This window comes from Lynx rufus, unplaced genomic scaffold (assembly GCF_022079265.1).
Source record: "Lynx rufus isolate CCGP_SWC_20201006 ecotype Redwood Valley unplaced genomic scaffold, mLynRuf1.p SCAF_6, whole genome shotgun sequence".
Taxonomy (NCBI): domain Eukaryota; kingdom Metazoa; phylum Chordata; class Mammalia; order Carnivora; family Felidae; genus Lynx; species Lynx rufus.
In genome coordinates, this window is record NW_025814878.1 from 125884550 (window position 1) to 125897065 (window position 12516).

Below are 12516 nucleotides of genomic sequence, written 5' to 3' on the forward strand. Positions count from 1 at the left end.
CCTCCTCTCTGGCATCTGAATACCTGCCTCTTGAGCCCCATCTCTCTCTACAGCTGTTACTGTGTCCACAAAGACCTGCCACCATCCTGGGCTGCGGCTCCTACCGCTCCCAGCAGCCTCTTGTTTGGGGAAAGGGTCCCAGGTTCACCCGGCCGCTTGCCACAATTACAATCACCTTTACGCTTCGGGAGACATCCTCTCCTGAGCCTCGAGCCACAGTTCTTCCCTAATCACAGCAGCCTGGATCTCTGCATCCTGCAAGGCCGCTGTTGGCAGGGGATCCCAGCAGTGCGCACACCCAGCCAGACTTCCCCCGGGCGCTTTCCAGATTAGTCCCACAGCCCACCCCTTTCTCCAGCACTCAGCCCTCCCAGCCCAGAGACTCCACACGGGGGCCAGGACTTTACCCTCTTACTTCCCAGGAGCTATGCCAGGCATTTGGAGACAAGTTTACTTCTGCCATTTTGATGATTTGTTTCCTTAGCTTTCTGTGTAAACGGATGCTTTCCGCAGTTTTGTATTTCTTCGGCTATTTATTTAGGAACTGGTGGGTGAAGAGTGTTCAGAAGTAAAATGTGTCCAAAAGCCAAGCCTCCTTACCCAAAAGTGCCCACCTTAGTCTGCTGCTCTGACAGAAAACCACACACTGGGAGGCTTATAACCAACAGATGTTTATTTCTCACAGTTCTGGAGGCTGGGAAGTCCAAGGTCAAGGGGAGGCATATTCAGTGCCTGGTGAGGAGGCCCCACTTCCGGGTTGGGAGGCGGCCATCCTCCGTCTGTGTCCTCACGTGGCAGAATGGGCGAGGGTGCTCTCTGGGGTCTCTTTCATGAGGGCACTGATGCGATTCACAAGGGCTCCACCATGACCTCATCACCTCCCAAAGGTCCCCATCTCCCAACACCATCACATTGTGGGGTTAGGATTTCAACAAATGAAACCTGGGGTGGGGGTGGGGGGTTGGATATGAATATTCATTCAGTCTATAGCAGTCTCAGAACATTTTTTTTTTTTAATGAGAGCATAATTATCTTAGGCACAGTGATTACAGCAGGATTTTCTTCCTCTTCCTTTGCTTTTAAACAACACGGCCTTTCCAAAATTGCACATTCTAAACTTGAAAAATTAGAACTTGCATTCCCTTTTTGCATTGTAGATTAAATAGACTGTAAGTTAGACACTGCCTTCATGATTAAAGGGAGCCTATTCATGAGTTTGTTTGCTTTGAGTTGAGAAGTTCTAGTGAAAGCTACTGCCTTCACTTTCCAATGGAAGACTCCTCAGCCCCTATCATATTTTATTTTATAAACAGCTAATATAGAAATGTAACACTAATTTTATGTACATCAACTCAGGGTGAATTAGCATTCATCTCTAAAAAAAAAAAAAAAACCCAAAACTTAGTGCTGGTATATTTAAGCATCTAAAAAAGCATCGGTGTACTGGGGCACCTGGGTGGCTCAGCCGGTTAAGCGTCCAACTTTGGCTCAGGTCATGATCTCATGGTTTGTGAGTTCCAGCCCCACATTGGGCTCTGTGGTGACCGCTCAAAGCCTGGAGCCTGTTTCACATTCTGTGTCTCCCTCTCTCTCTGCCCCTCCTCCACTCATACTCTCTCTCTCCTTCAAAAATAAATAAACATAAAAAAAATTTTTTAAAGCATCAGTGTATTCCTCTTAACTTCCACAGAACGATGCCTCATTCAGAATATCTATTTCACTTACTAAGCATCTCCAGATGTCCCTTGTTTGAATCTAAATTTCTGGCCTCTAAGGCAACAAAATTAATTTTAAAGTTGTTTATAAACAGAGACCCTTATGGAAACTTTGAGAAATGTTTTCCAAAAAACTTACACCATATATTTTCACCTACTTGTCTTTTTAAATTGTGTTTAAAATTGTGTTTCCGTAGAAATAAAAATTTCTCTTTAAGGAGTTTTGGTCCAGGGGCGCCTGGGTGGCTCAGTCAGTTAAGCGTCCGACTTCGGCTCAGGTCATGAACTCGCAGTTTGTGAGTTCCAGCCCTGAGTCAGGCTCTGTGCTGACAGCTCAGAGCCTGGAGCCTGCTTCAGATTCTGTGTCTCCCTCTCTCTCTGCCCCTCCCCAACTCATGCTCTGTCTCTCTCACTCTGAAAAATGAATAAATGTTAAAAAAAAAAAGTTTTAAAGGAGTTTTGATCCAAATCCGTTTTTTTCTGTATATGTCATTACCTTCTATTTTTCCCTCTTTAAAAACAAAACAAAACAAAACAAAAAACCCATGTAAAGAAAACCATAGTTTAAAACACTTTAACAATTGATTGCATTAAAGCAACAAAATCAGGTCTTCAGTCATCATACTTAGAAATAACGGGAGAATTGTGAACGTGTGTACCTTTTGACCAGCATTAAAAATGAGGTCTTGAGGGGTGTCTGGATGGTTCAGTTGAGCGTCTGGCCCTTGATTTCAGCTCAGGTCATGATCTCAGGGTCATGGGGTCGAGTCCCGCACTGGGCCCCATGCTGAGTGTGGAGTCTGCTTAAGACTCTCCCTCTCTCTCTCTCTCTCTCTTTCAGGGCGGGTGGCTCACCCAGTTAAGTGTCTGACTTTGGCTCATGTCATGTGATCTCATGGTTCATGAGTTCAAGACCCACATTGGGCTCTCTGTCAGTGCTGAGCCCACTTTGGTTTCTCTGTCACTCTCTCTCTCTCTGCCCCTTCTCTCTGCTACTCTCTGTCTCAAAAATAAACATTTAAAAAAAAACAGACTTTCTCCCTCTGCCCGTCCCCCCCATACATTCTCTCTCTCTCTAAAAAAAAAAAAGAAAAGATAGGTCTTGAATATCTAGTATTTAGTCAGTTGTGCCTTCTTGCTCAGTGTTTTACCAAACATAGAAGAATTTACAGCCTCACACATGCAGGTCAGACATAATATAAAATAAACCAAATGAATTTAATGATGGGCAAACCCCAGTGATGTAACTAGCTTTTCTGCTCCATTAAAAAAAATCTCTTTGCATTTTTCAAAACATAGTGGTCCTACTCCTGTTGTTCCAGCCAAGTCCCTATACACGTGGAGGTAGCCTCCCTTTTCTATCACAGGAAGAAGCCCAGGCCCTTAGGTGCATCGTGTTGCTACGTGCAGTCAGGCAGCGCGGGTCCGCACTGGTAACCGCTTACATCTGTGTCACTGAGGCTTGAGGAGTCTGGAATTTCTGAGTTACAGGGCTGCCTCTGCCAAAGACTTCCTGGCAAAGTGTTTTGTCTGCAAAACAGACACAATAATGAGGACCTCATATGGATTTTAAGAAATGCCCTACACCCTGGAAACTTCTTTTGGAAGCAGTGAAGGAAGAAATCCACTCTTTCCCTAGGGAAAAAAAAAATTCCACAGCGGCTTTAAACTTTGTCCCTCGTAGAACACATTAAGAGCTGTTTTTAAATGCGAAAAGGGACTAGTGACAGAGCCAAATCCAAACGGTCTGATCTCCGAGGTTCTTGAGTGGTCCTCCCTAGTTTTACCACTGTGATCCTGTCTAGTCAGGCCGGTAAACGTGCCTGAGTTTATTTAGCTGGTGGAAGACAGAGACTCTGAGGTGCGAGGTCTCTGTTGTGTATGGGCTGAATTGTGTGTTCCCCAAATTCCTATGTTCAAGTCCTAACCCCCAGGACCTCAAAATGTGACTGTATTTAAGTTAATGAGAACTTTACTGAGGCAATTAGTTAAATGAGGTCATATGGGGTGGACCCTAATCTAATAGAATGGGTGTCCTTAAAAGAAGAGGTGATTAAGACCCAGACACGCACAGAGGAAAGACCACGTGAGGACCCAGCCATCTACAAGCCAAGGGGTGGGGGGTGGGGAAAGCCTCAGAAGAAACTAATCCTGCTGACACCTTGATCTTGGATTTCTAGATTCCAGAACAGTCAGAAGATAAATTTCTGTTGTTTAAGCCACACAGTCTGTGGCGCTTTGTTACACAGCCCCAGCAAAGTGAAACACCATGCAAGTCTTCCCTTCCCTTGATGAGAATGAGCCTAAGCATATCCTTCCATTTTGGATAGAGATGCATCCTGGGAACAGGTGACAGCTGGCCAGACAGATTCTGATTGTCCATACACAGCTCTTTGAAGGAGGCGCCCCTTGTCTGACATTATGGTGGCCTTCCTTTTCTTATTCTTCTCTCTGCACATTTTAACACAGCAAAAGGCTAGACAAAGAGCAAGAGACCGAGCAAAGTTTCTAGGAGAGCTCCAGCCACAGAGCTAGCCCTCTGGGAAGCATGACACCATGCAGCCTCGCACACCTCACACCCCACCCCATTTGTGACTGGGCAGGTATGTCCCCAGCTTCTTGGAAAGCATGGGTGACATCATGGGGGTAACCACGAAGTACGCATTTCTGTGAGTTTGATGGCTTTTGCCAGTTGTGGAATCAAGGAGGCAAGCCTTCCTTTGGTTGATCTTTTGATCCACGTTTAGTTTTGTCTATCAACATCACATCTTGTCAGCTGAAGCTGATTCCCAACATCAGGAACTTTCTTTTGTTTTGCCCTGCCAGGTGACGATATCTGATTCTGGTACATTTGTTCTATTTGTTTGTTGATGCTTCTCCAGATTTGGGACCCGAAGTTGGAGCAGGTCCTCAGCCTTTCTGATCTCAAGAGCAGTATGGTCAGTGTTGTGTTCAGAAGATGATACAATCACTTGATCACCCTTTGATATCATCACCTGGTGATAACTTGGTTATATAAGCGGCCCCCCATCCTGTGGTCTACGCATGACTTGGCATGGCAGGAAGGAGTTTTCTCCCTGGGCTACCCAGGAGCAGTGGAACGCCACCTCCATGCGCCAGGTAGGACCACGAGAGGAGCCCAGCAGCCAGGCCCAGCCACCGTACCCAGCCCTGATCTCTCACAGCCTTCTGACCTCCTGAATCCTGCTCCTGACTCACAGCGGCCACACCTCTTATGTTACATTTTTTCATATTACTTTTAAAAGGCAAACTCATTAATATGTGCCTTGAGGATTTACAAAGCTCACGGTAAAATATGTTTTGTTTTCACAGCTGCACTCACACACTTAGATGAGGCCATTTCGAGGGAGATAGTATGATGTAATGTGGGTGACAGCACAATTGTCATCCTGCTAGAGGGGACAGTATTGTGATCTCAATGGAAAAGAAAAGTGAGGCTTTCATCTGTAAGCTCAGATCCCATTTACCGCAATAATCTCAACCTTTGAGCGGGGCTGGGAGTGGAAATTACTACAAGCTGTTGAATACAGATGACATCATCCTGCCACCCACAAATCTTACGAGTTTGACAGCCCAGAAGAAGGCATACGGCTAGAAGGAATACAACTCCAACTAAGTCAACAAGTTTTGTGTGTTTCAAAGGTTTTCATAGACGTTCTCTTCTCCATTTTCTGTTTTGGTTTGGCACCCGCCACGACAGTAAAATGATGACCATGACAACAGCCATTAGCGTCCCCAGAGCCACGACCAACAGCTCCCTCTGAGTGGAATTATGGGAGTGTCGAGTCCTTTTCCATAGAACTCTGCAACATGGGGCTCCGAGACGATGAGGTTTTGGTGGGTGTAGGTTCTGTCCTGCTGTTAGTCCTGGGGCAGTTTTCTCGGCTGTAACGCTAGTCTGGGCTTTCCAGTTAGGCTGCCAGAGCCGGTATCTGCCACGTGTACACAGAAGTTGTCACAGGTCCCGAAGACGGCGCTTCCCACTTGCTGATTCTGCAGCTGCTCTCCTGTGTTGGGTGGAATGCTGGACACGTAGGTACCTACGCTCACATTCTCTTCCATTAAAGGACACCACGCCTTCTTTACATCACCTGGGATTGCTTCCACCTACAGAATTCCTGGCACGGTCCTTCTGGATATGGTATATCCACGTTATGGAACTATGTAGGCTGCTAATCATAAAAATGGAAATCAAGAGGGGCACCTGGGTGGCTCGGCCGGTTGAGTGGCCGACTCTTGATTTCAGCTCAGGCCATGATGTTTCGTGAGTTCAGGCCCCCACATCGGGATCTGCGCTGACCCTGAGGAGCCTGCTTGGGATTTTCCCTCCCTCTGCTCCTCCTTGCCCCCCAGCTCGTGCTTTCTCTCTCTCCAAATAAATAAATAAACTTAAAAAAAATGGAAACAAAGAAAAGGAAGCAATTTCAAAGGAACAAATGGCACCAAAGTCATAAGACACCCTTGCCACAAATGAGGCTTCGGGGGAAAAATCCCTAAGTCTCCCATTTGCTCACTCTCAGAGCTTGGTCTGCCATGTTTAGGATTTAGTGGAAAAACTGGTTTTCATCATGTTTTAATCGTCAGTTTCTTTCTTCACCATCTACTATCGTTTCGGTGGCTTTACAACCCATGTGTTTTGATATCAATGTAATGCTTTAGCAGTTACCTTTTCAGGGACAACTGTAATTCCTGAAACCTGGGTGAGAGGGCCCCTTTGCAACAGCGACACCTCTGGTTGGGAAGACTCTTGACTCTTGCTCACCATAATTTTGAATGACTGGGTCAGCATGCTTACACATGCTTACACAGCTTCCCAGTGCTTACACTTTCAGCGGGTCTCATAACCCTGGAAAGCGTTTTGGGAATATTGATTCCACCGGGCCTCTTAGATCTTGCAGAAAGAAAGCCAACAACACAAATGGTTACTCCTAAAGAAAAAAGGAATTAAGTTATCAAAGTGTTAACCGGTCTTCTCTCTCACTGTCCCCCAGTCTAGACCCTTCCACCACCCCCAGGAGTTCTGGGCTCTCACCCATCTTTCCCTTCCGATTATAGTCCTCTTACAACATTGATTCCAATGCAATTTATATTAAATTTAAGTGGAAGTGCATTCCCCACTATAATGCAAATTCCTTGCATTATACGACAATCACCTGTTAATCTTGATTTTCCCCTCAAAGTACCAACTCAGTAAATGTTTGTTGTATTGAATTATGCTCTCAGGAAAGTTACCAGACCTGAAGCCCCTGGATTTATCCTGACTAAATCTCCAGAAAGAGAGCTACTAGAGTATTTGCTTTATTCATGAATTTAATACACATATTCAGGTACACCGTTCCTTATATGAAAATTTCAGGGTGAGAATATACCAGATATTTTTGCATTTTCACAAGTGAAAACAGCTCATGTATTATGTGTGATGTAGCATGTTCTCAGTATGCACATTTACCAAAAATATAAGAAAAAGGGATGCCTGGGTGGCTCAGTCAGATAAGTGTCTGACTTTTTATTTTGGCTCATGTCATAATCCCATGGTTTGTGAGATTGAGCCTCACATCAAGGCTCTGCACTGCCAGCATGAAGCCTGCTTGGGATTCTCTCTTCCTCTCTTCTTGCTCCTCCCCCATGAACGTGCACATGCCCCCCCCAATAAATAAACGTAAAAAAAGAAAATGAATAAGGACTAACCTTAGTTAAGGTTATGTTTTTATCATCTAATAAGTTTGCTGAAAACTTCTGTTAAAACTTTGTTTTTAAAGGTGTTGGGATTTCAGAATGATGGAGGACCACGGACCTATCTTCAAAGAGAAAAACAAATGAATTACTTCTTTTACATTAAATTTCTAAAGCAGATAATATATTTCTTTTATAAAATGCCATAGTCCTATTTCTGTACTCCCTCAGATTTTAAAATTTTACAAGTAATCTACTAATACATGTTCACTACGTAAAATGCCAATAATAGAGATAAAGCTAAAGCCGGAAGTGACTCACCTTCCCATCTGGTTTTCCTTTCACAGACTCCCTGGCCTTCGGGGAGCTCCTCAGGCACACACCAAAGCATACTACAAGACCTCATCTTTATAGAGTCCCGTTGCAAGGTGCCCTCATTTCCATCTTTTCCCTTGACTCTTCCTTGTCAAATCTTCAGTGATACATAAGAACACTTATTGTTCCCATGTGGAGAGATGAGAAAAGTCAGAGTGAAAGACATTCAGATATTTGCTGTATGTGATAGAGAGCCAAGAAGTGGAAGCGATGGTGCTAGAACCCAAACTCCTCACTTGTCAGGTTCTTTGTGTCTCCTGCCATCACAGCACAGATTCCACTCTCCTGTGGATTCCTGATACCATGTCTAGGGCCAGGGGTCATTGTGCAGAGACATGCTTTCATCTAAAAGAGGGGTCTCCTTGGATCAAGGTAGGCCGTCTCCCAGGTTGCTAAGAACCCCATTCCCATTCCCCCAAATTCTGGACCAGGTTACCCTGGGAGCTTCACATAGTCATGGAAGTTCTCAAGCACTTCACTGATGGAAATTTGCCAGATTTCAATAATACCGTATCCTATACCTATAGCAGCTCCTTCATTTGTTTTTAAAATTACTGCTATATTCTTACAAATGTGGGCAATTCACCAGTTTTGGTCTTCTAAAATCACCATTTTCATAATCATATTTGTGTCAGGACTTCCTTTTTTTTTTCTGTTTGTCTTTAAACTGAACTCTAAGAAGAAGGAATAGGCATTCTTATCCTTCGCCTATGAATGGCTTCTATAGCTTAGTTGGTGCCTTCCCATCCCAGGAACACATCTGTCTCAGCAATACAGAAAGCCTTTTCCATTCAAGGCAGAAGTCTTCTAGATGTATTCTGAAGCATAAAAATCTCCAAACATAATGTCCTCAAGGTAAGTAGAGAAAGTTCTCAGGAACAAAGCGTCATCATGAGAGATGAGAGTTTATTTTACTAATCTGGCATCAAACGCAGTCTATTAAAAAGAGATTAGTGCTTATTAACAAGATCTGGTATTAGTGACTGCTCTGAACAGGACACTATTTGGCAAGAATGTCTAAGGACCTTGTCCTATCTACACAAAAACAATGGAAGAGCACTGTCAGGCACATTGTGCTTAGGGGATTGTTTCTCACTTTAATCATGATATTTTAGAATAAATAAAATGATGTAGAATATTTGAATTAGCTATTTGCTATAATCAAGAGTAATCCCTTGCAACTCCCCCCTTTTTTTGTTTCCAGAATGTTTCATCACTTTCCTATACAAGAGGGGTGCATTTTTAAAAATGTTTTGTTCCTCATTGAAATAGGTTAGCTTTTCTTGGTGAAAAGGAGACAGGAAGGGACAGTAGTTTCTTCATTAGTAATTTTAGAATAAGGCCTACTATTTATATAATTCATTGTGTTTTAGAAAAAAATTGTCCTAATTCCTTTATTCAATCAAACTTTTGTAGAACTGAAAAGGCAGATTAAATTGTTATTTAAAAAAGGGGCACCTGGGTCGCTCAGTCGGTTGAGTGTCCGACTTGGGTTCAGGTCATGATCTCACGGTTGGTGAGTTTGAGCCCCGAGTCAGTCTCTTTGCTGTCAGCGCAGAGCCCACTTCAGATCCTCTGTCCCCCTTCCTTCCACCCCTCCCCCCTGCTCACACTCTCTCTCTCAAATATAAACATTAAAAAAAATTGTTACAAAAAACCCAAAAACAAACAAACAAAAACCTCCCCAAATGTCATTAATTCTTTGCTTAAATGTCTGCAAAATTGAAAATTGGCTAGGTGGGATGAGTTTTATTTTCTCACACCTCTAATTGTTCTTCATGCTAATCAGTGCTGACAAGGATTTCAATGGCAGATGGCAGGAAGAAGGAGGAATGAAGAAGTAAAGAAAAGCCTGACTCAGTAGCAGCAGTGGTGGCTTGAACGGAACCAGATTGGGAAATCCTCAGTAGCATCAATACAGTTTGGTGACTGGGAGGGAGGGGGTTGAGAGAGGGGGAGAAGGTAAGCAGAATCTGAAGTTTCTAGATTGGAAGCCACTCTGAGAGAATAACTTGGCTGTACTCCGGGAGATGAGAAAGAGAAGAAAAAGAAGGGACAAGAGAGAAGGAAAGTGGTGAGGCCTGACCTATGGTGCTGAGAGAGGGAGAGAGGGCTCGCTGACTTGGGGGAGCCACCAGTAGAGCAGTGCCCCTTCATCCATATTTTCTTTTTCTGTCCTGAAGCAGATGGTCCTCAGATCATTCCAATATGTCGGCGGTCAGTAGTAGCCTGACACTACGTCACAAAGTCGACATTAATTTCCTCACTTCCCCTCCTCATGTAGGCATTTTATCACCTCATATCATCACAAGAAGGGTGAGTATGGCACAGTAAGATATTTTGAGGGAGAGAGAGAGACCACATTCATATAACGTTCATTACGCTATATTGTTGTAATTGTTCTATTCTATTACTATCACTGTTAATCTCTTACCTAATTGATACATTAAACTCGATCATAGGTATGTATGTATAAGAAAAAAAACATAGTAGTATAGGGTTCGATAATATCTGCAGTTTCAGGCACTAGCTGGGGTCTTAGAACAGACCCCCTGAGGGTCGGAGGGGACCACTGTTCTGCACAAGCAGAGAGCACAGTGAACCAGTCTTGCCCAGTCAGCTCTGAGTTCACCCATCCAACCTCCTCACTAGCTCTCAGTGTGCTTGCTCTTCCATTGATCCCCCTGGCCCACGACCTCAGCTGGGCCTTTCCACCTCTGTGGCCTTCTATTGCTGGTCGCATGCCTCCCCTAACCAATGTCCCACCATTTAGTCTTGCCCAGTGCCAATCCTTTAAATTCCAGTGCAAACTGTATTGCATCACAGCCTTGGTGAAAACTGATGAAGGCTTCCCACTACACCAGGATCAATTCCAAATCCCTGATCTCTAGCCTCTGCGTCGTTCATTTCTTACCATTCCTAGCCTCCCACCCTCCAAGACCCTGAAGGCTCTCATCCCCTGAGAGTGGACATGCTCTCAGTTTCCTGTCCATTTCTTTGCCCAGGCTGCATGCCGGGTCTACAAGTTCCCTTTCTGTAAGGCCAGCTCGTTGGGTAAGACTCAGGTGTTGTTGACTCCCTCCAGAAACACTCCCTGATTCTCTGACCCCCTAGTCAAGCAGACACATCTCTGTTCTCTAATTCCACCTCTTCACCCCTTTTGGGGAGTGTCCCCCAGGGTTATCTGTGGATTGTCTATCTCCTTCCCTAAACTAGAAACTCAAGTGATGTCAGAGGTTGTTTTTCTTCCATTTTGTTTCCCCCAAGGCCTAACCCTCCCTCAATAAAGATCTGTGAATTAATGACAAAGATGGCATTTCTCCCATTTGAAAGGAGAAAAGGGCTTTTGCTTGAGGGTGGAAAAACTGCCTCTAGTTTACTGCTTTCCCTTTTCCTTGCGAAGAACAGTAGGCGGGATGTCCACCCATCTCTCACGCGGTATAGCATGGGAAGACGAGCAGCTTCTATGTGAATGTGCTGCAAGCAAGACATGTGTGTACTCAGGGGAGAGATGTGTGTGTACAAGACGTGTATTCCAGGAAGCCAGTTACCCTGACTCCATTATAAGTTCCATCTTCCTTCAATTACCCAAACATTTCCTGGAAGTCCTAGTTTAACAGAGTCAAACACCAGCATCTCTTAAGGAGAGAACCTATAAGGAAAATCCTTACATAAGGCACAACTGTCACAAAGAGGTAGTTTCTGACACCACTGGGTATATCAAAGGCATGGAATTTCTCAGAGTCCAGCCACTCAGTGGGAATTTGCAGGAAAATGAAGGCGCTGAAGGAAAGACAGACAACATGTGCATGGGCACACAGGCGTGCATGCACCGGCAGCCAAACTAATAAGAGGGCGTCGTCAACAATTTGGGAAGCCTATATTAAGCATTTCCATGTATCTCGAAGACTGTTAGTAAAGATGACTTTAAAAATAGAAGCATCCTTAAATAACTCAAGTGGCTCTCAGTGCCATTTGAAAGTTGGATGCTTAATTGCCCTTGAAAAGGGCACAGAGAAGACTTTTCACAGTTACTATCATCTCTAACCAAAAATTCTTTGTAAGGACTTGGCATATATTAAGTGTTGGATGCATGACTTACAAACACTCTTGTGGAATATAGAAGAATCATGTTTTCTTTAAAAAGTATTATTTCCAATGTTAAGAAGAATTATACATACACACACACATATGCCATAATAAATTTAAAAGTACAGAATACAGTCAAAGATATTGCTAAATACTAAATGTAATCACTTAATCTACATTATAAGTTGATAGGTTTCACAGCAGCTGAGTCATACCTCACTTTATGGAATAGAGCTCTTTTGTGAAAGTAAATTTATGTCTGTTTTATCATCATTAGCTTTCCTTATAGATTTAAAGGTGTATTCCAACACATGATACATTTGAGCAATAAAAATCATAGTGGGGGAGTAAGCACTTTTTTAAGAGTCATGCTGTTGATGGAAAAACCTGTTTAAAAAGCAACATCAATATTTATAATTCGATGTATAATATTGAGACTTAAAATATGATTCCAGGAATTATATTCCCTTGGGCCTAGCTAAATCTACGAAACCAGGAAAGTGTCCTACTTTAAACTAAATCCATGATTTTATTTCCACCTCAAGGCAAAAAGTTCATTTCTTAAAACCACAAACTTATCAAAGGGCATTTATAGAAGGTACCATGGATGGTACAAGAAGCTTTTTTTAGCCTTAAAAAATGC

General features: G+C 43.5%; 1 long non-coding RNA gene across 1 annotated transcript; it reads right to left on the minus strand.

The window, feature by feature from the left end:
- Positions 1-2774: 2774 nt before the first annotated feature.
- LOC124528702 (uncharacterized) lies at positions 2775-7920 on the minus strand. Its single transcript, XR_006966216.1, has 4 exons — positions 7731-7920; positions 7425-7534; positions 6403-6664; positions 2775-3245 (listed from the first exon to the last, which is right to left on the minus strand). It is a non-coding gene; the product is annotated as an uncharacterized LOC124528702 (long non-coding RNA).
- Between the last annotated feature and the right edge of the window lie 4596 nt (positions 7921-12516).